General features: G+C 33.9%; 1 protein-coding gene across 1 annotated transcript in view; it reads right to left on the bottom strand.

Annotated features, from left to right (window-relative positions):
* The window catches only part of LOC142975141 (monocarboxylate transporter 14-like), a 50,373-nt gene extending 27,550 nt beyond the window's left edge, over positions 1–22,823 (bottom strand). The window contains exon 1 of the mRNA XM_076117844.1: positions 22,481–22,823. The gene's annotated coding sequence lies outside the window, so the exon portion shown is untranslated. The remainder of the gene's footprint in view (positions 1–22,480) is intronic.
* Between the last annotated feature and the right edge of the window lie 131 nt (positions 22,824–22,954).

Below are 22,954 nucleotides of genomic sequence, written 5' to 3'. Positions count from 1 at the left end.
CATTGGATAGGCCATTGTAATTTTTAGGAGAAAGATGTTCTCTAAGACAAAGAAATAATAATAATCAGATAGAAATGAGAAGTAAACACGTAAAAATCAACTAAGAAGCTCCTACATGGGAAATAGTTTCAAATAAATTTACTCACTGGCTTCAACAAATAACTATAAATATTATGCTACAATGGCTGTTTTAAGGGCAGATGATAGTCTTTTCTTAAAAAAACAGCCATATCATGATTGCAAAAACTTTAGGTAGAAATTAAATGTCGGTAACAGTTCCAAGGTAATAATAACTGTTTCTTGCTAATTAATTCAAATTATATTCGCTGTTACGGGACATAAAAACTGTTTGTGAAAACCAGTTATGGTGAATTTTAATTATGTTTACAAAACAAAGTGTGAATTGTTGACCTTAGCTAGATTATTTTGCGAAAGAAATCTAATAGATAAATAACATTTTGTGTCGTTTTGGTTACATTTTCATCTCCTTCTCTTGCTTTTATTATTATGTACCTATACGAAAAATACTACTGCTTTTTACCAAATTGACTTGTTTGTCAAATGTGGATTCTATTGTATGTTTTTTCGCTTTAACTTATTTTAAGGTCTGTTTTGTCATATGTCCATATACATATGTACCTACATGTGATCGTTATAGGCAAAAAAATACTAAGGAGTAAAGGACTTAATATTTTTGATCTTCATAGATGTTTGTCACAAGGAACGTCAAGTAATTTCTCATATAAAATCCGACGGTAGGCGTATTATCCTCTAAACTATGACTTAATTTCTAACAATTCCTACGTTTGTCACTCAAACATATTATTACGTCACAACTGTCCCCCACATCGCACTATTATTAAATAACGCTGAACAGTCGCGTGGCTGCTGTGAGTATATGACATTACTACCGTTAATCAGAATCAATTTCAAGCGTGATTCATAGCACACGTGTCTTTTGTTCATGTGTACACGCACACATGCACATATACGTCTATTGTATTGTGCACATACATATGTCTGTCGTGGATTTTATTGTATATGTTTGTGTGTTTGACTATCATATGTTTAGACAAAACATTTTGTATGGGTGTATTGTGACTGCAATTGTATTACAAGATTACAGTTTTATTGGTTGTTTTTATTATTTGGTGAGACCACCCACCGTCGTTCTAAAAGCTTGTAACAGAATACGGTTTTCTTTGAAGCTAGAGTATGAACTGCAAGCCAAAATTGTGTGGAATACCGGTGTGGTCTATTTCTATGCAAAGGATTCCCCTTAAACTATTTATTGATTAATATTGATTAAAGGACTTAGTACATGAACCGGGTATTCCCAGCTTTATATTTTTATCATTGTTACGATTAAAATACTATTTATAAAGATCTAGTTGCAAGCAGAATGAGTCACAAAAGCTATAACATATTTTTCTTTAAAAAACTACGCCCGATATTATGAACATTTACCCGATATACATATTTCAGGGAAATGGACACAACCTCTTGAAAACCGTGAATGAGTAATTTATACACCGCTGTCAATCTTTCGTTTTTGAAAACGCAGTTTTATTACAATAATGCATATTTTATTTCTTATTTCTGAGGAAATTCAAAGTCTGTCATTATTACGTTAGATATAATAACATTTAATATAGAGTTACCAAAATAGTGTGGGAGTGCGAGAAGATATCCAATTTCCTTTAAATCAATCACGTTTCTTTCGGCAAGGACTCAATTTCCTATTATCGTACCCAATTGGAACAGTTATATAGATGTGTATTTCAATCGCCGTTTGGTGATGTCAGAAACAAAAAATCCTTACCTAACTTACACATATAAATCTCATATACATAAGTAGACTCCTATGTAATTAGTAATTTGATGAAAATTTTTGATAAACCAAGAAAATGCAACCGGCGATTTAAATAGCCTTTTCAAAATAAAATAAATTCGGTACTACAATTACTCATTTTTACAACAAACGACTATTCTCAAACTCGTAGCTCAACCAAGCGTACTAATCGACTTCTTATAATACCACAATAAACCATCCTTGAAACTCTTTAGAGTCAAAATTATCACCCTGTACAGACGATTTAATACCACTAAAACTCGAATTAAAGTACCAATGATGGATCGAGAACTTGGGCATTTTCGCTCAAATAAATTCGAGAACAATCGCCAGCCATTATTCAAAGACTTTGCGCAACTTGGCTGAGGATATTAAGCTATAGATCTCTGTATTAAAGTAATGTACCGTGACCGGCTCCAAATGGAAAAATAACTTAGATTTTTGTTGCTTTTGTTAATGCTAAATTGCTAATGAGTTTTGTATCTAGATTTTTTCTGTTGTGTTTGTTGAAGCCTGAAAATTACGGAGTATCGCTAGAGTATTGCTTTTGCCAATAAATTGTGCTTTGGTAGTATTAAGTTACATAGTTCAGAATCGATTATAACAGACACTAATTTCGTTAAAAAAATGCTCATTACAGCCAATAGTATTAACTTTTTTAGCTGCTTTAAAGTTACAGCGTCTTCCTTCTATTATATGAATATCGCAAGGAATTCGCGTTAAGTGACAGTCCTTAGGCTAATTACTAGATTCAGATAGTGAACTCTAGACAAGGTGAACGCACTCCAGTGTCTGCAATGCACTTTATTTTGCAAATCCTGTGACATCTGCGACGAGCTAATAAAACGACACCCAGACGAAAAACTTCACCAAACTGTTTTAAATTCAATTTACTTGATGTCTGTTTAAATCAAAGTTAGTTTTCGAATTTACTCGTGAGATTTTGAGTTGAAAGTCACGTTATGACAATAGTTGGCTGTGGATAATTTATGGTAAAATCACGAGCTCCATAAAACTTCTATGTCTTCTTCTAATATATTTGCAAAATAAAGTCAAAAACGTATAATTTAATTCTTAGCTAAAAACAGTGTTCAGACAATTGAAGACGCTAATATGAAATCAATAAAGGGTACAATTGAAAATACTAAAGTCCGATATGAAGACATAACTTTCAGCAACACAAGTAATAAAGTAACACATAAAACAAATTACATACTCCGAGTAAGTTAAGAACATAAAACGCGATAAACTTACAAATAGAGGACGCTGTGAAAATCTCAAAACTTACAACTTAACTCACAAATACCCGCGAGGGAATAAAACCAACAGAGCTTGAATATTATCTAGAGAATAAATAATCAAATCATGTCATAATATCTAAGATCTCTTCGTTCAACAATCGCAGACGTTGAATATTTTACTGCTGAAAATCCTTAGCTGTTTCACAGAAATGTGGCTGGGGTTAACGACTCACGTCTGCAAGACAATTGACATGGCACGCACGTGTGACCTTCCAACTTCAAAGGACTTCGCCATATCATATGGTCCGTTGGAAAATTGAATTTGTGCAATATAAACTCTGATTAATGTTTCATCGTCATGTATTTTGCTTCAGTACAAAATTAATGTTCGTTTGAATTAAAATGGAGAGCTTTATTTAAAAAACCGTCGATCAATGTCGTTGAGCATCAATACGGGTAATTTCATCAGTGAAAAGGGTAAATACATTTTCAAAGCTGCATTGAAAACGGAATTGTATAGACGGTAAACAGCTGAAAGCCTTCAAACAACATTTAGTAGATGATACTTAAAGATTTTGACGCTATTTTAAAATGAAAGCAAACATTTTGGTTGAAACAACGCTAGCGAAAATGGGAATGTGCTCGCTAGCCTGAGCAATGAACATAAAATCTAAAATTCGCTTAACGTGGCTGAACTTTTTCATTATAAACCTGTGTAAATTGTCTGTAATTTAGGCTTTAAGACCTTGTTTTACAACTGAGATATTTGGAATAATCTAGATACATTATAGTATATGAAGCAATTCTCGTATATGTGTAAATGCTTTGTTATTTGGCAACTGCTTTTAGTTTTGTTCATTAGTAGGTTAGTTATATGCTTGTCTGCTGCAACTAACAAATAGACTAATACTCTGAGTCTCTAAACCAGTCTTCCATAGACACTATCTTTTATGGACTAGGACAATAGTCGTTAAAGCATGTCAAAGACCTTCGAACTACTTGAACGACTTTAACACTAGGTTGCCCAACAACCACAAGAATGAATGAAAATTTAATGAAAAAACATTTTTTCCTATCACCTATGCATCATATACGAAGCCCCACATAAAATCGGGTCAAGTTTCAAACAGCGGTTGCCCAGTTGACAGATAACCGTTTAACCTGAATACCTATGCATTAAATTTTCTCTTACGCGTTCATATTTTAAAGCGCTCGTTAGTATCGAATATTTAATTTTCATTTTGATAAATATTAATGGGTAGCTCGTGATCGCGTGTCAAAATATTCCGCACTGAAATATGTATAAATATCTCATGTTGATCTGAACAACGTGAACGGTGAAAAACCGCAAAACTATTATGAAGGTTTAGCTAACAGTTGCAATAGAGAGCCAATAGCAATTAATAGGCAATCACGAACGAATTGAATTCATGAAATCCATATCGAGTTATCGTAGACAAATTTTACATGGAAGAGAGATCACTAACCTAACGTATTCTGCAAGAACTATTCTTGCTAAGGGCTCTTAATTAATAGCATTCCAGATTAGTCAATTTCAAGCGACTACCTTATAACACCCTTTCCAAGAAAACAGTAACATGAGTGAAAATTACTTCTGTAAAACAAGATCTTGTAAATCAAAGGAAACTTCTGAAACTCGCTTGTAATTTCCAAAGTTACTATACAGAATTTCAGTGGAATATTTGCGAAGAAGACGTAGCAATACGTCGTGAGTAAGTCGGTGTATAAACCTCGTTATTGTCACCCGGAAGGAGTACTTTAATTAAACATTTCGTCAACATATTGATGTTCACTCACATACCGACGTACTTAGATATGTCATACATTAACGCTTATAAATATTCTAAAGAGGTAAGTTAGTTGCTCTGTAGTATTAAATCGTCGGGATGGTTCTAAGAACGTTTTAATATCAAAAGCAATATTATCCCTGATTAGTTTTGCTTTATTCACTTTGATACTTCTCGTTTTATATGCAAATTGGTAGAATATGCTTGTAACGTAAGTAAAGCTCGAAACAGAGCTTTACCGCATCATTAACATAAGAAATTTGTATAACCTATATGGGAATTTTCAGTTACTTTTTCGTAAACTTCTAAATAAATATGAAGCCCAATCATTGTCATTTTAACAACATAAAGATTTATCGTAATTTTTTTATATCACATTATCTGGTTAAGCATGTCACAAAATTAACTACCAATACGGTATTTTCTGTAAATTATTTCACTATATTTGCTATTGGTAGGCTGAACACATAGTCCAAGTTAAACGTGGCTAAAACACCGAACAATTCCCACCCTTACACCCTCTATTGAGCACCATTATGTGAATGTCAAGGGCAACTAGCTCAAGGACAAACTTCCTAAGAACCACTTAGGGCCCGGGCCCCAACTGCTCAAAAGAATTAGCCTTAATTAGTATGTTGGGAAAATTTGGTACTTTTACACTAAGTCTTGTAATGATGAAAAGCCTATTGGAATATGTATGAAGCGATTTTTTTGTTACGTAGTACAAAATACCCAAATATTCTCTATTTACTTATTTACACAAAAACGTTTAGGTAGTTATCTTACTAATATTACAGATTCACCAAACGCAAAACGTTTTTAAACTTACTTACAAATCTAGTTAATATAATTAAAACGCCTTAATATAGTGCAATTATCCAAGATTTAAATAAATGTCATCACTTAAAAGCTTTTAATTTAATGTCCAATCTGCCACATCAGTCTAATTGAAAAACTCCGATAATAAAAACAGCCAGACGTAATACGTAATATGCAAAGTGGCGACAGATCCATACGAAATAAAGTCAGACTGACTGCAATAAAAATGGTATTAATATAAGAGACAAAAGTAATCGCGATGCAATCCTCCATGGTGAAAGTTGAAGATCAACACAAGATATTTCTTGCTTTGCAAAAATCGCAAATTCTACCTTCAATGAAAATGTAGGCCTTGGCTGTTTTGTTACTTACTTCAGAAACTAAATATTCACATCACCTCCACGGCGTTAGCGAAATGGCGAAGCCATACATTTTTACTGATATGTAGAATTTGTGAAGTTAGGGTCGGTAGAGTTAGGCCTGTAGATCCAGAAACTTGGCTCTACATTACATTTGACACCATTTGCACTGGGAAAACCTTATGTGGTCGTCTTGGCATCTTTTTACATGAATTGTTTTTAGTGGGATAGTTTTTTAAGCAACTGCAATATGGGATGAAACATTGACCGTATGAAGTACCGTGCGGATAAATTAGAATAAAAACAATATATTCTTACGTTAGGTACGTGACATAATACTCTTTGTTCTACATACATATCCAGTAACGTATGATAAAGCATTAAGGTAAAAGGTCGGAACATAAATATGGTGCGGAAACTTCGCTAGTGTTATTGTTGCTCGCGAACCGTAACTGTTACCTGTTCAAAGATAACAGTGACCAGTTACACAATGATATTTATTGACTATTGTAACTGTTATTTACTAGATTGCATTAGAATATTGTTCTATAGGCATGTACTCAAATTAAGTGTAGAAAAGGGTCATGCACGGCCATCCGTACAGCTCATTTGGTCAAAAACCTTTTTTATTTTTTCTTGATACTGATTGCCAACTAATGTATTCAGAAATTTAGTATCTTTTCATTGCAGGAGGTAACCCACTCCCAGCACTTGTTCTGTAAAATCTGCGTCTATAATTTAAACCACAAAAAATAAATCGCATTTCAGCAAAATGGTAATCCGATATCGGAAACCCATATACTGTTCACAGAATTCCACAATTTCGCAAAATAACAAAAAGAAAATTCATATGACCAAAGCCCAAAATGTGATAATACCACAAGGGAGAACCCTTGCGTATGACAGAAAGATGTATAGAGGTCAAACGGGACTCGTAGGAGCAGAGGGAACATAAAAATTGCTAGAAAAAGCCTCAATGTTGAAAACAAAGGACTTTTTCAAAGGAGTCAACAAATGAGACAGTTGGTTTTTACTTTTCATGGAATAAATATCTAATATGGATTAGCGATTAAATGGGTTATGTCGACATGCCCCTTTCTTAGCTTCGCTTAGGTTGTGGTTTGGTTTATTCATCTACGTAATCATAATACTTAGGGTCGGTCGGCTGGTTCAAGACTTCTAAACGAGTACAGATTAGCAAGTGAATTGTGAATTTCTTAAGCAATAGTTGTCTCTTAATTTATCAGAAAGATTAACCGAGTCCTGAAACTAGCCTTTATTTGTATACATTTTATTTTGAAAGCCTTTGTTCTGATAGCAATTGAATCCTAACCTAAAACAAATCAAAATCACATCAATCAGTCGATAAATATCCTGCCTATATAAAAATCCCAGTATTTTTATAAATTGGATGTATTCAACGTAGTTATCCTGCAACGATACGCGACTGCCTGTCACTTAGATCAACGTCAGTCACAAACCGTTTGATAAATGGCGGCTCGCGTTAAACGAGATGAAATTTTTACAAAAATCCAGCCTATTTCATACACGATATTTGGAAAAATGTAATACAATTTTATTTGGCGGTTACTCTGCGGACGGAAAAACATCTGAAGTTGAAGTATTTGTCAGAAATCAGTGGGACTGCGAAGTCGAGGAATAGTTTTATCATGCCACAAAATCGCTTCTTAGAGTTTGCTACTGGAAAAGGATTTAAAGAAGTACTGCTGAAGTTTTGGTCTTTGAATTAAGATGCGTGCAAGCTTTGTTATTGGCTAGAGAACTGCACAATAAATTGTAGCTTATATACATCTATGTTAAATAGAAAACACAGTGTTTCGAAGTCCACCGCAGAAGGCAAAATAAAGCAACGTTTTTTAATGATTGAAGATAATGAATTAGTCAACGTCTTGCCTTGATTAGGTATCCGTGGCGAAGGGCGAATATTTTTCAGAAGATTATCCGCCAAAAATGGTGTTAGGTAAAGTGATATAATTAATATTTCATAATTGAGTTTCTTTTTTGCAATTAATCTGTATCACAACATGACGTTAATCATCAAAGAGAAAAATTACGTTGAATTTTAATGATAGCTTTTAATGGCGACCCATCATCTTATTATTTCACTTTTACTTTCCTCAACGTATAATATGACTTTTTTTATCTAGTCATTGATAAGTTATTATTATCCTACAATAGACATAATACGTAGGTATAACTTTCATGCATAAATAGAATACATTACAATGTATTAGACAGAAATAGATCGCGGATAAAGCAATTTTACTAGAACATATTGATCTAACAATGTAGCAAATACACGAGAAGAACATTACGACAACGGGTTATCGGATTATTGGAGATAAAAGTAACGACCAAATCCAAATGGAAAGTGTCACGATTACAGTAATTACATATCGATCATACATTTACGCATTATCATGATTGATACATAGATACCCTTTCAAACTTCCATTACATCCTTTCAAGGTTGACGTCTATAAATAGTTCAGAATTATTTGGTTCAATTTCCGGGGAACATTCTCGCAACTTTTGATATGCAAACATGTGCTTCCTTTAAACGATCGAATCAAAATTATATGAATTAATCGTGTCTTCTCAAGTTAATGATAAGTGCCTATGATTTGTAAAAGGAGCAATGAACTCCTACAAACAAAAGAAATATGCACACGATAAATTATGTTAGACGAAATCATTAAAGCATTATTTTTTCACATGGCTGTGTTCAATGGCTCTGCCAAAACAGAACCACGATCGAAGTGCACTAATTCTATCTGACGCCACCTTAATCATCTGTAATAGATGAATACAGGCCAATGATGATGATTGGTAGATAAAGGCCACATATAAAGCCTGAATTTCGTTTCATATGCAAATCCTATCCAAATTGCAACAGAATATTCTGGAAACGTAATAGAAAACGGATTAACGGAATAGGAAATGAACACGTGTGAAAATTTTACTTGGTTAACAAAGCCCGTCTGTATATTTCAATCATTACACCGGTAGTTACTCATCAAACACACTAAACTACTGTGTACAATGACAATAATCATTATACTACAATTACTAGACAATGTTATTACACTGTTTCGGAGTTTATCGACAGTTACACGTGTCTACGTTTATAAACAAAACAGATGCGCATGCGCACAACACTCTAACACTCAATTATACACTTTATTACACACGTTATAAAGCGCTAATTGCTTTGTTTCACGTTATCGCGTTACGCAATAGTATAGTATGTTGGTGTTAGGGTCGGATATAATAAAAGTTGAAAAATGGTAAGGTTAATCCTAAGCTTGTAAAAGATTGGGAACTTTTATCTTGTGGACGCACCTTGTCGCTAAATGCTTTTTGTGAACTTTAAAGAAGTTCAAAATCTAGACAAATAATAATCGATCTAATTTATATTTTGTGTGACCGGGAATTGCATGTTAAGTACTGTAAAAAGAAGCCTAAGCCTATGTTACCCCGAGACTTTTACTATCTATACTAATCTATTCTAATATTATAAAGCTGAAGAGTTTGTTTGTTTGATTGTTTGTTTGTTTGAACGCGCTAATCTCAGAAACTACTGATCCGATTTAAAAAATTCTTTCAGTGTTAGATAGCCCATTTATCGAGGAAGGTTATAGGCTATATATCATCACGCTACGACCAGTAGGAGCAGAGTACCAGTAAAAAATGTTACAAAAACGGGGAAAAAGTTGACCCTTTCTCTCTTATGTGACGCAAGCGAAGTTGCGCGGGTCAGCTAGTCTTCAATATCCACGCTACATTTCATAATAGAATGTTCAACGATTTAGTAACAAAAACGTATCGTAATAAATTGTATGAAGAAAAATCTTTCAAACTTTCTTCTATCTATACTTATACGCTATCGGAGAAGGTACCAATTTATCCCGACACAGGACATCTAAATTGGTTTAATTAGAACCTTTCGTATATTCTAGAAACAGTACGTTTGTATCGAGGCCATTGGTCTATTTGCGGAATGACGGAGTAATCTAGTTCACTGTCAACCCGAACAGGGACAATTTGACTTAAATGACTTCATAAAGAAGGTTTGACAATCGACCCAACTTTTTGTTGTACCTTTGATTTAGGTGAGGTGGTTTTGAAGTATGTTATAAGTATTATAGATCTCGGTTGAGGCAATATATGGATAATGAATTTATTATAAGTATTATTTCAAATCTTTATATGTTTGTGACTGCAAGCATATGAGTAAAATGTTTCCACTCGGACAACCAGAAACTATATACAATATACAAAAAATGGCACTAGCGTGAGGTTCATTGCGCATTGCTGTGCTGTTTGTTTGAAGATAAAACGAATAAATACCGAATTGAATGCTAATCACAACTGTTACCTCTTTGCTGCATATCGTATCTCAAAGCAACTGAATATTTACAAGACGAAACAGGTCACTAAACCTAAAATTTATGTATTTCAAAGCAAACAAAGCAGTAAAATGTCACACCTACACCACTTGTAGTATAACAAACCAAAGCAAACTGAATTCTAGTACCAACAATTTGAACAAAGCCTCGAAGCCTATCGGAGACAGTTGAAAATAGTCGACCTACATCGTAGATCCGATCGCAGACACCCGATACCGTATATCTCGGTTAAATCTATTATTTCTGAGCTGAATGGAATGTCAGGAATGCATATGCAATCGTTCAACGTCATCCATCAACGAGGCTGGATCTTCGATCTGAATTGGTAAATAGAAGTGGAATTTAGAGCTTAAATTTATCTGGATGTTTTGGAATTTTTTATTTTGGTGAAAGAGAAGATGTAGTTCACTATTTTATGAGGTTTTGCTCTTATATAGTGTTTATTGCCAATGATAGCACACGTTAAAAAGAAAAGAGTTTCTTTGCGACCACTCCGTTGCATGTTTCACAATCAGGAGTGGTCTCACTCATAACACAATTATATAGACTGCTGAGAAAAGGGCTCCAGAAAATGCCTGCTCCTTGAAAACAAACAAGATATCTGTTCAAATTGCGTCTAAATTCGTCTTCAGTTGTCAAACACACACGTTTTCTGCTTCAAACGTCGTGGCTCTTTTCTATGACTACTCCCGCTATAAATGATTCATGTGGCACGGGAACCTTTGCAGACATGCAAAGCACCGTCAGCCGTCACGAAGTACACTTAAAGCCTTTTGGTTTCAGAAGCATATATTTGGGTAATAACGTGGCGTTAAAATTCAATATCGTTTCTTTGGTATCATAAAGATTATACTGCCCCTGTTTGAACTTGTACGATACGGAGAAAAAATATCACACAAATATTACATTGCGTTCATTACTATAGTTGCTATTTAGCCAAGTATCTATTTATACCAAATGTTGACACAAAACATTAGCAATTTGACCGTAACGATATCAAAACGCAGACACCCAAAAGCCCTTAACAATGTTGGAGAGTAAGCGGTATTCAAGTACGTTTCAATATTTTATGTATCACAAACATAATCCCTCGTTGAGCCTAACCCTCGCATTGAATAGCTCATTATGCTAAATGATCTCTCAATTTAGCACACATTTTGTTCCTTAGTTACACAGAATACTGGTTTACCAGTGCGTGGGCGTCGTTTTCATGTTGTCGTAACGTAATGATACGGTACTGTATGAATTTGGGGATTAGAATGGAGATAATTTCCCAACTGGGTTTATTACATGTGGTAGAGATAAGTGTTTTTATGTTCTAGTTTTAGTGTGTTTGTTAGGTTCAGCAGAATCAGTAGGCCTCTGTTATTCTTTTTTTTAGGGCCACCTGTTTTTTCATAATATAATTCATTTAATATCTAAAATAACGTCATTTACGGCAGGTGCTATGTTGCTGAACGGTATAAATAACAAAATGTTATTTAATATTAAGAACCTTAACTTTGATCGCCATGCCATTTCTGTGTATCACAGTGGCAAAAAACTTTAAAGCGCCACTGAAAACGGCAACACGGTACAAAATTAAGATCTTTTCGGTCACCCCCGACATTGTTAACACCGTTGTCGACAATTATGAGAACAGATGAACGAAACTTTACCCAAAGCAAAACTTAATAAATCATTCATAAACTGGAAAAGTTTTCTTTTCAGGGAATCGCATAAAACTTTCAAGTTTTCGACAACCTTAGGGATACCGCTACACGACAACGCTGAGAGGGCTCTAAAACTTAAATATACTTTTGGATAAAGTGAGACTGAAATTCTAGGCCCAACTGACTTAAACAGCCTAGTTGAGAAGTTTTAAACAGTAATGTTTTACTTGCTTAAATGATTTATTAAAGACTTTCGCACTAGGGAAAACGCTTTACCATTCTTATTGCTGGAGGACAGAGGTAAAATATAATTCAAATGATTAAATAATTTAATCGTCTGTGTCTGAGGCGTTAAGGTCTTGAAAAAGCACCAGATCCGATCCCTTGTAATGCTTTGGTACACACCTAGAAGAACACATTGACTTGATGTACATGCATGCATTCAACTCACACCTTCTTCCAATTAACGAAGGCAAAGAGCAAATAACGTCACTTGTTATTGAACTCGGGAAGTGTTATAAATACTTAGATATAAATCTTATATTACCATCTTGAATGCATCTCTTACTCCATCTTGCAAATAGGTCGTTAAGGCCAATTGTTATTCATTGCGATCAATTGATTGATTGACTTGAAAACTTAACCTTGTAAACAACAATATTAAAACCGAGCGCATCCAGTTATGAAACAGCCGTGTTTACAACGAAGCGTACAATGACCATCGTACAAGCAAATTCGGAAACAAGAACATCGTAGAATTCGTACTTCATATCACGCTTGTTATATCCAAAGGCAGCCACAACTCACTATCCGCAAATTCGTTAATGTTTGATGACGTTTTCAAATTATTTTACATATGGCAGGCTTTCCACCTATGTGTTGTTTTTAAATTTCAACTCCATTAACCATTTTAAACGTGTTTTAATTCTTGTGTGTGTCTTCCTTCCTTCCTCTTAATTTTTTGTATAATAGTTACGGTTCAAAACAAATATCTTAACATCTACCACTAATTAGTCACCCGTTTGTAAAGAGTCTTTCTTGCTGAAATTTGTTATTAGAGTCTCATAACTGCAAAACAATTTAATTAAAGATATTCTTCAATAAAATGCTGACGTGCATTAAATTCTATTACGTGACGTTGAAATGGGACGTGTATGTATCTTAGCTCGTCTCGAAACTTGGAGATCAACTTCGCAACAGTAATTGTACAAAGTTGGTAGACACTTGAAGCTTGAATCAAGTTGTATTGTACAGTCAAACGTTTCACAGTGCAACTTCTTTCACAAAATATTCTCTTTGTTCTTTTATTGTTTGCTATTCATGTTTTGTTTCATTTTTGCTCTTTTATATTGAAGTCAGTTTTGTGGCTTGAAATGTTTGTTGTTATTCCGAACACCAGTGTTGTGACGCAATATGACTGCATTCGTATTAGTTCTCGTTGTCACGTCCTATTGGCACATACGAATGCATTGATTATACCGATTTCGATTCGAGATGTTTAATACTCAAAGAAATCCCGCAAAACATTTTCGCTCAAAATTTTCTGTGATTTAAAGTTAGTGAAGACCCAGCAACAAAGAAATAAAATTTCTAGTGCTAGTAGTAAAAAAGAAATGCTGCCGCCAAGCTGCCAAGTATGTTATTGCAGTACCATTTCCATTTCAATTCGACGACCCGGAAAATTCGGGTCGTAAAACGAATTAAGGACATAGGGTCATACGCTTACTTTTCTCGTTTCCAAATGCTAGTTACGAGTCGATGAGGCTGCGATGAGCCGCAGTGCGGTTCGCGCATCGATCGCCAGGCCTATCCCGAGCTATCCCGGAAACCACCGCGCCTACAGCCTGGGTAACCCTCTCACCAAACGTATAAACATTTTACTGGCTTTCCATTAACTTTTTGCTTTGGCAGTTCTTCTGGTGAAGATAAAAGACCTTTCTTAAACTTTGCGGTTGTATCTTGGTTTACGTACCACTCGAAGATTTTACAAATATTGTAAAGAAATACAAAAAAAAATGATGTACAATGTGGCCTTACATAATTCTGCTGTTCTTTCTTTAGGACACTAAATACGTCGTTCTTGCTTCATTACAAAAGAGATGCCTTACATTGGTACCTAACGACTCGAAAGATTTTCATTTCAACCGAAGAAATTAAGATAAATAGTTTTAAAACATAGTGCTGTCTTTAAGTATGTCTTATTCTATGGATCGTACATATAAGTAGGTAATGAAGCGAGTGGGCTGTTACTTGCCAGCCTTATTTCGCTAATGTACTAGAATTAACGGGAACAAAGACTTGAGAGCTTAGAAGCATAACCTTTGTTATACATTCCATAGGCGACATATTGAGGTGAACACGCATTAGAGAAATTTCTTGTAACTGAGCAAGTGAGTGCTCTAATGTGTCCTTGACACAAATATTGTGAAAGATGATCAATATTTAGTAAAAAATAATTTTAATTATTAAGTTGCTAGTATAACGAGAGTAGTTGTAATTTTTTTTTAGTTCCTTACGAGCTGCAATATTAGATGTATAGTTTGGAATTTACAAAGAACAGCAAAGACCAGTTTAATTTATTTTGGATATGTACCAAATAAATATTCAGCTGCAATTTTGGCAGTTGCTTTTCATACATTTACTGTCATTTTATGTAGCTGATTGGTTATCTTATACTAATTATAAACTGCTAAAACCGAAAGTCATGTAAAGATCCGTTAGTAATATATACTGCGAAACTAGCCTTAAATGAGAAATTCATGTAAAGAGCCATGATTATTTTAATAAGCAATGTAACATTAACAAGTTGAAGTATGTTCCATCACATACATAAATGCTCTCACATCATTTTAATAGATTTAACATAAGAGCTACAGCTGTTTTTAACGGTTGCAAATAGTGAAAAGTAACGTTCAATTAGTACGAGGCAGGATCTCGTGGCATCAGTTAAAGCCGTTACATAAGCCGTCAGGCGACTTCACGTGGCTAAAGACGTCGGCGAAACGTGATGGTGAAATGTGACTGAATTTTCTTTTATAGTATAACGAGTATTGAAGAAAAAATAAGGAAAATGTAAATGAGTGGGATAAAAAATTGCTGTAAAGAATTTTCAAGTACTTTTTGGAAGTACGCGGTACTTTGCAGAAAATTTACCATTACATAGCATAAGGTGTAAATATTTGAAAACATATGGATAAAATGTGACGAGCACGCTTTTGAAAAAAAATCTCAGACTACTTATTAGACACGCAATTAGTTTGTACATTCTTATTTCTAGGATGTATAATATCTAAAACTACAGAAGCAATTCGCATTATTTCTTCACTGGCAGGAAGTTTCAATAACATTTCGAACAATACGGCAGGAAGTAGCGAGACTATCACAGGAAATCTTATCATGGCGATCAATTGACAGAACCTAGTAACATAATACTTCAGAAAATGTTTAGTGTTTTATTAGAAAATTCCATTGAAAAGTTACATTTTTTAGGCCGTAGCATGCGTTTTAAGAGGGTCAATAGAAGCTTAAATTGAAGTTTGTGGGGTTGCCACAATTGTCCCCCAGCCGCCATCTTGGATAAAAGGGGTCGGAAAAACGCAACCCTAAATGTAACTATTCTAGACTATGTATGTCACAACGTTTTGCTATATACCAAGTCTCACGTGTTAGCTGCGACCACTGTTCAGTTGCGTATATTTGTGTTCAATTCACACCTGTATTTGCCAACAACATACGACGTCCGTTTGAAACAAAACATTTGTTTTTCAACTAATATTTGAAATGTTAATGAAGGTTTAATTGTTGTTCTAAATAAACGTTAAATTAATGCGGAAGTTTTATTATAACTGAACCGTTTTACTAACGGGGTAAAATTGTTGGTCAAATTCGTTGTCAGAGGATGAACTTTTATATAGAAATGAGCATTGTTTAAAGTTATCGCAAATCAAAATATTCTTCATCATCGATTTCCACCAAAATAAGCCGGTTATCGTTTAGTAAAAGCCTTGGTTATCTTATCATGTGTTGTCAAAATGTTCCCTTTTTGTTAATAAACAAAGTCCACCAAAACATATCGGTCATAAATACAGCACAATTATATTAAGACCAAAACAAATTACCATACAAGAACAATATAATATGTACAACAATACTAAATACGAACAAAGTAATTTTGTATCCAAGATACCGGGCAGCAGTTCCATTCCGCTTTCATGACTCTCTCTGGAGGATATTTGTTACAACTTTAGTGGCGAATCATAAAATAAATCAGGCTTGTTGTCGCCAAAGATACGCTGATTTATGCTGTGTACAGAGGTCATGGGTTCTAGAAAGTACTTGCCAGGCCAGTTGGCAAGGATATTCCGTTAGTTATGGGCTATTAGCAGCTTTGGATCTGAGAACAACTTTTGTTTTAGGGAGGACATAAGTCATCTCCAGAAAACATCTTTTAGCTAGTAATTTTCTGTTCTATAGCGAAATTGGGGCAAGAAAATACTGTCGTTTAAGATATAAGATTCCCTGAATGCAGTTAAAGATATTTTCTACGTAAATAAAGTCTCATTTCCTACACAGCCGAGGTTACACACGGTCGTTATCTCAACACGAACGAACTAACGATCAGACACAAACAGTTTACCTAAATTGCCCGAAGTAAGTTTCGTAACACTAACTCTAACTGACAAATCGAAACTATTCCCGACCGTTCGACGAATTCAGGTCAACACCTAAATATATGATTACCTTCTCCAGAAATTTCTTTTCCACGTTCTTGGCGAAACAAATCAAATTCGTTCGTGTCACGGGTGGACAATTCTTACAATGCCAATTATATGCTCTACTTGTTAATGTTGTTCGGCTTTAGAGAAATTTTCTAATCTTTAAACTCGTTAACACAAAGTAGGTGATTTGAAAAGGGTTACTGATTTGTGATAAAGTAAATAAGGTTAGTAACATTTAAGTAATTCATTATATATTATTTTAGATTTCCAATCGTATTTTTTTTAAATAGTAGCCTGAGGCGTGAAAATCGGTTCGTTTCCTATTACATGGGCCCTTAAGGTATACTTTATTATAACTAGATTTGTAATTAACCTGTAGTATTACGTAAACTAAAACTAACTCAAAGTATAGCAGTCTTGGACGTAAATAACGGAACTGTTTCAACTTCCCTGTGCCTCACCTTGCATTGAAATTTCTCATTATACGATTATTTACGGCATGCTCTAAGATTACCTAGCAACGATATCATCACTCTTCGTACTGACTTAAGCTGGGTGTTATGGATAAATAAGAAGAGTTTTTTAGTCCTGGGACGATGTTGCAAGAGCAGACAATTTTTTTTTTTTGGTGCAGGAATTTCGTTCACAATTCTATTCTCCTCGAAAAAATCTTTCAAAATGTTGCTTTTCTGAGTTTCTTTTCTACTGATATAAAATAGAATACGGTCTTAAACAAACAATAGATATAGTTTAACTTGTTTCGAAGAACCAAAGTCGTAAAACGCAATCAAACAGTCACAGTTAACTCTTCTCGGAATGAGAAGTTGAACAGTTTGAACTTCTTTACATTGTCTGCAACTGTATTGGCCTTCATTGTTAGTAAACATTGAACAGTCGCGTTATGTCAACACGCGATTGGATCACGGCGAAATTTGATCTGCATTGTTTCATACAAAGTTCATAAGTAGTCAATGACATTCTGATAGTTCAGGTCGATTTTATGGAGTTACTGATTATTTGGGATTCGATTGAAAAAGTCGGGTATTTTTTTTAACTTACTACTGTACCACTGCTGGGCAAGTGTCTTCTCCCAAACGAGGAAGGGGTTAGGCCTTGAGTAAGGACTCACTCATCTAATAAAGCAAGGGCTTTATTGGATGTGGGTTAGTAAACCATCTTAGGCGCAGATATCTGGGACCGGTAAGCTACGTGCTTTTGTGAGCACGTTAAAAGACAGTCCTAGTTGTACAAGTAAAAAATGTTGGTTGTACATAAAAATTATTGCTACACTTAAAGTCACTTCAAACCATTATTATTGTAGAGTAAAAACTAACTAACTGAATGTATCGCGTGTTAGCGAGCTGCATATTTTCGTGACTTTCTGAAACGCGTCGGCAATAATATTCAAATGCTTCTAGCATTTTCATTTGATTACATCAGTCTGTTTGCTTTTTGAGCTAGTTTTAATTGCTTTAATGGTAACGTTTTTTTTTATATCAAGAACTTGAACGGCTTTTCTTCAAAGATAAACATTTTCTAGACTTTGATACCAATGAAATGTCTGAATAATATTGAGGAAATAACTATTTTTATCGACATAATCTAACTAGGTAAATCCGTGACAGTAAATATAAATAATTGATTTAGATAACAAGGATTAAGAGATCAATATTTTCGGAAAAACAAACTACTAACAAATATTCAATAATGACGAATAACACAGATTTTTTATGTTAATTTCATTGAGCAACCAAACACGTGCCACCAAGACAAGTTTTTCAGTCCAATAATATAATTCACCTAAAACAATATTCTATTCTAGAGTACTATGACGTCACAAGTCATGAAATTCGTGTGTATATAGTTTACCAGTTACAATGTCACGGCCTTACAGAATTAGCACCATATGTTATGTCGTGAATCCTTGGATCTTCCCTTTGGCATGATTTCCGCACGTGCCGTAAGAAATGAGCAAACGACAAAATTGCGCAACGATTTGAAGACAATTATTTAGAAAAGTAGAATTTTGTCACGTGGATGGCTAACAAACTGATAAAAGCGATCCTCCACGTGGCCGCGTGGGTGACAAAATAATTGGATTTTTTTGTCTTTTAGGAATGTTTTGAGACAGCTCTGAATGTGGAAATTCCAGAAATAAGAAAAGATTCGTATCGTATCTGTATTGAAAGATTTGTGTTTGATAAAATGTACATTTTTGCTAAGTCCTTTGCAATGGATATTATACTCGTACTTGACTTGTGAGTATGAAGAATTTTCTCATTCTTTCGAGGGTAGTTGTAGAAGGACGCGATCCTTATGGACAGCGTCCTTTCTAAAGGTCAGGTGCGTACTTATTCGCTAACAATGGGTACGAATGTGTAAAGCGAGAGTTGTGTAGAGGTCTTAGAGAATATAAAAGCTGATTTGAGTGTTGCGCAGTGCATCCATATGAAACTAAATCACTTCAGATTCAGATTCTGTTAAGTCAGCAATAGTAATAGATACTTATTCACTTTCACACATCAAAATTTGAATTCGTTACTTCAGGGTTTGACAATGGAATTAAATTTTAAGCCTTTTTTCATTTTTAAGTCATTTTCTATGCAACGATTTTCGGATTAGGATCAGAAGGAAGTAGGTATAAGAGTTCTATAAGACGGAGTTTTGTAAGAGTGGAATATGTTGTGCATTTTTGCATGTTCTACCGTATCAGTTACTCAATTGCTTTCAAGGCCCTTTTCCGCGGGAATATAGTAGTTGAAATTGATTTCATGTTATTATTTGTTTACTGTAGATGCACAATGTGAATAGAGAATTCTGCAATAATTGATATTTCTTATTATATTGATCTAAAGCGTAATACTGATTTCAACAGCGTTAAATAATTCTAACACACTTCTATTTTACCGTTCGCTGAAACGTTTAGTCATCAAGGCGAAGACATCAAATAGTAACGACATTAGTACAAAATAAATATTTAAATAGTATTTGGTTACCTTGAGACGAGTCAATGTACCGAATCTTATAACGATAAGGTGTTTGACGTCAAATGGTTGCAATAAACATCTCGTGGGTAAAGATACTCGTATGAGATGCATCGAGGGAAATGACATGCGTCGATGTAAATTGCATGCATTCCGCATACAAGTGGCATGTTATGTAATCATGGATGATTGTAATTATGGGTCATCTGTGTGATGGTCCAACGTATTATTGTGATTAAGATCTACTTTTTGTAGCAGATGAAGTAGTAGTAGTAGGTGATGACAGTACGAAAAAAGCAGTCAGAAAAAGGGTCCGCCCGCGATGATAAGCAAAATGTTGAAAAAAAGGTGGTACCTTAACTAAACTGTTAGTTAAATATTATTGACACATGTGTTAGAAGGGCGTTAACTGGAAGGTAAAGGGCTAGACAGAGACAGATATAGAGAAAGTGAATGACAAAACACTTTCAAACAGATGTTTCGGTGCTCACATGTTAGATAATCAACGAACACGTGTCCGCCAAATCATGTGGAAGCACGTGTTTAAAACTGGCTTGTTTATTATGTTTTGTTTAAATTACTTTAGGGCTTATGTTATGACAATGTATTTGCTATCTGATATCCATCTTAATGCCAGTACTTCTATTAAAAAACGGCGTAATGTAAAATAATCGTCACACCACTTACGTCGTTTTAATTCCGCAAGTACGATTCCGTTGACGAAAATTTTCCTTCTTTTAGTTTAAAAAGGGCTTATGATAACTGTAGCCTAAGATTACTTATGCTTTTCTTGTGCTGTATAAGAATTTACACGTCATGATACACGCGATTCGCGTCACGACGCCCAATGTCCCAGACGGACGACGAAAACAGAAATAAAACGGTGGACGAGGGAATTAAAACTCGAGCCAAATGCGCATCTTACAGATTAATAGATACTAAAAATATCACGCCATATGCTTTTTATTTATTTTTTATTGCAGAAAGTCAATGTTGCATTTAGGAAAGTTAATGTTGCTGGCCTGTATTTTTAGTTCAATCTTTCTGTCAGTGATTTAATATGTATTAAAATTGATTTTAATTCATTTTTTATTTTAATGTGTTTTAGTATCAAAGGTATTCCCAGCCAATCTTGTTAATAAAAATAGTTTCTTACAGAACATAAGAAAAGGAAATCCTAAAAGAAAATTGAACTAAATTATTCTTTACTGATTTGTGCCTACTTTATTTCATTCATTCAGGTATATTGTATTAAATGTATCAGGTCAAATTGAATTCAAACTATTTTCCTGATATTAGATAACTAATACAAATAACACATAAATAATAGTAACATTACATATGTAATAAACATAGTAACAAGAGATAAAGAGACCTTTTAGAAGCAGGACACCGGGTAGATAAATTATATTAGGTAGGTATTATATATTTATGCTCTCTATTATTACATTCCTAGTATGAATCATCTATTGCAGGGAGACATATTTATATAAACTGGAATAGGTATTTGAGGCAAGTAACAAATAACTTAGAAACAAAGTGGTTTATATGTTCATCACATTATTTCATTTTTTTTTATTGATCCCACATTATGTAGGTCACCATATATTTTAGAGGATCAAAAGTTCTGACTACAGAAAACAAAATTGATTTGTTTATGGTTTAAAAAGAAATGCTGTCTAATTGACCAGTCAGTAGTCACTACATACCTACCTTATATTAAAGAACAGTGATGTGATAACACTCTGGTATTTTTTTAAATACAAGTCAAATATACATTTTCATAATGTAATAAAACATCTTAAGGCTTGATAGAAAACATGTGTAAGAATAAGGCTTCTAAGCCTTGTAGCCTTGACTCAAATAAGAAAGAATATTGTTTTTTTTTTTTATTATAGGCAGACACAGACAGTATCATGCCCTCACATTACACTGAGTGTGTAATAAAAATGCATATTGATATTTTTTATCTGTATACTTTTATAATACATGTAAAAAGTCTATTAAATGATTTATAGAGGCTATAAATTGTGTTTTTGATAAGAATGTAACTAATTTCCTCTTTTATTGTAGACATAAATGAACAAAAGATTTTTTAAATAAATAATTGATTATGTTCTGATGAGAATTTAGTCTGATTTAATTAAGATAATGAACTTGAACTATTCCTTTACAATAGAAATTTCAAAACATGAAATTTATAATAGTAGTAGGCTTTAGAACTAAATAATGTACAATGTAGTATTGTTACCAAAAAAATATAAAATTATTAAGTTCAACTTGAGAATATTTTAAGATTATTACAAAATGTGTAAGGCATGCTATTGACTTGGAGGACATCTCAAATATCTAGTCAGCTGCGACAACGACCTTGCCTTCATAAACCAAAATTATACATAGATATTTTGTAGACTGTTTAATTTATTATAATTCTAATATATCAGACTTTTATTACTATTTACGGTGCTCACTTGAATCAACAAAGCACGTTGTCGTAGTGCATTCACCTGGTTCACTCGTAAATTATGATAATTTAATTAATTTTAGTACGCTCATCAATAAACGCTCCACATTCATACACATCTAGAAATATTGAAATTAATTAATATTTACTTACCAAAATACTTTACTCGACTGGACAATGCTAGAAAACAGCTCGGACCATTGCAAAACTCGCGTAAGATCACAAAACACCAAACGATAACAAATGAAAGTCGATAATTATTGGAAACAACAAAAGGTTGTAAAATGTTAGGCACTTGGTTTCGTTTCTGATGATTGCTCTATATTGTAATCAGCTACTTTTAACTACAAAATAATTATCGTGTCGTTACGATAAATGGAAAACGATGTCTTTCTTATTTACGATATATTCTACCGCAGCGAAAACTGATAAAATTCAATAGACAGAAAATCCGCAAAAGCTGTGCTAAAAAACTCCGACGAACGATTGTGAAGAATGGAATTGAAACAAACAGAGGCCCCAAAATACTAATCGAATAAGAAACTCTCGATAGCAACGGTTGAATAATCGACTAAAACTATGGTAAATTCAAATCTGAATAATTTAATAATTTTGGAATTTATTGTT

The sequence above is a fragment of the Anticarsia gemmatalis genome, chromosome 8 (assembly GCF_050436995.1).
Source record: "Anticarsia gemmatalis isolate Benzon Research Colony breed Stoneville strain chromosome 8, ilAntGemm2 primary, whole genome shotgun sequence".
In the NCBI taxonomy this organism is placed as follows: Eukaryota; Metazoa; Arthropoda; class Insecta; order Lepidoptera; family Erebidae; genus Anticarsia; species Anticarsia gemmatalis.
This window is presented reverse-complemented; position numbering and strand designations above follow the sequence as displayed.